Consider the following 2,028-nt stretch of genomic DNA (forward strand, 5'->3'; position numbering starts at 1 on the left):
GGGCGATGTCTAGCTCCTCCGCCAGGGTAATTCACGCTGTCCCCCTCCCCTTCTCCCCTCCCCCCCTCACTGTAGCTATCAAAAAGTGAAACTGGTCAGAGGTAAGCAGTCTGGTCCACTTTAGACGAGCAGCGCAGTGTTTCTTCACCAGTTCCAGCACTGAACATGGCTATAGAGGGCCCTTTACAGGGCTATAGAGTCCCATTCCCCCCGCCTCCAATCATTGCTGCAGACTTTAACACTCAATGAATTGTTCTTTATTTCTTTCTGTCTTCCCTCCGCTTCCCCCAACCTTCCAGTCCATTCTCTCCTATCCCATTTTCCTCTGTGCCGATTGATGTTGAATGTAATATTACATTCAATATACTGTTTTTCCCTCTTTCAGGCTCTGAGCTGTTTATCTGAGTTGTTGCCCTTTCCCACGGATGCTAGGTGCCCCTGTGGAGGGCACTATACCACCTAGCCGTTTGCCTGATTGCAACTTGCTGTGTAAAACCCCAAAGTAAGTCTCTGGGCAGGTGTGACACAAAGGCTTCGTTATCATCAGAAACCTGTATATTTAATTCATCTCTTTTCTTCGCTGAGAAATAAAAGGAAATCACAGTCAACAATTAGTTAATTTCACAACTTCATCACCAATAGAGAATATATGGCCGACTGCCTGCCCCTCTTCCGCGCATATGTCAGAGCCTGGGTATCCCTGGAGAAGGAGCACACAGTGTCCACCAATACCCTGGAGCTGTTCAGGGAGAAGTGGGCACCGCACAGAGTGGAGTGTATTATTTCCCCCTCCAACTCTATTTTGATTTGATCCCTGCCCTCCCCCTCACTGTTTGATCACGCAGCTTTGCCCTCTGAGAAGGGCACTGCTTGTCACTGGCCACTCAGGAGTTTCCTTTCTTCCTGGTGGTGGGAACTGAATAAAGATTTATACACCTGTTGTCTCTCACTGTGTCTCACACCTGCACATGCACAACATGGGTGCTGGGCAAAATATAAGCACGACCACAACTAGGTGGTAGTGTGGGGGTAAAATGAAGAAAAAATATAAAAAAAATATACTGAATGAAAGGCTGGAAATATATCACCATTTAACCTGCCAGAGCCCTGGTCAAAGTCCATTTCCACAATTCAGGGACTTGCTGTAATCTCCAGATACACTGCTACCAAAGGATTGATAATCCCACTCAGAGCTGGGGTTGTGGTAACTCTTGTGTATCGATAGTCCTGATTTCTCTTCTGCTGCTGTTCTTGGGAGCAGAGAGTGATCCTCCAGTCCAGGGAATACCTGCTGGAAATCTGGCTTCCGGATAAATGTTAGATCCTTCTGGGACACTCTTATTGAATCTCAAGTAGGATAATGCTCGGAGGCCCATGGAGTGTCTTGCTAGATCCTAAGTGATGAAAGTTGTGCATTATTCAGTATGTCCTCATTGGCTTTACATGATTTGAGATCAAACATTGATGTATCTCAAAAGTAATGGCAAGGTGGCTCAATGGTTGGCACTGCTGCCTCACAGCTTCAGAGATCCAGGTCCAACTCTAGCTGCAGGCGACTGACTGTGTGGAGTTTGCACATTCTCCCTGTACCAGCCTGGATTTCCACCAGGTGCTCTGGTTTCCTCCCACAACCCAAAGATGTGCAGGTTAGATTGATTGGCCATTGCTACATTGACCATAGTGTGCAGTCTAGGTTGGTTAGCTATGGGGAATGCAGAGTAACAGGAACTGGGTGGGATGTTCTTCCGAGGGTTGGTGTGGACTCAATGGGCCAATGCCTGCTTTCACACTGTAGGGATTCCATAATTTCTGTGAATATGAAGCAAAATCAATCAAACTGGAACTAAATAGTATAAAGGAGCAAGAATGCCATGGTACACACTGACCTCTGGAGATAACAAGAACCTAAGATGGGAAAATGGACACAGAAAAGGGTGGTGGAATAATGAGGCTGCCATATTCTTATTTTTTTTATTAGATTCCCTACAGTGTGGAAACAGGCCCTTCAGCCCAACAAGTCCACACCGA

Source organism: Chiloscyllium plagiosum, chromosome 17 (assembly GCF_004010195.1).
Source record: "Chiloscyllium plagiosum isolate BGI_BamShark_2017 chromosome 17, ASM401019v2, whole genome shotgun sequence".
In the NCBI taxonomy this organism is placed as follows: Eukaryota; Metazoa; Chordata; class Chondrichthyes; order Orectolobiformes; family Hemiscylliidae; genus Chiloscyllium; species Chiloscyllium plagiosum.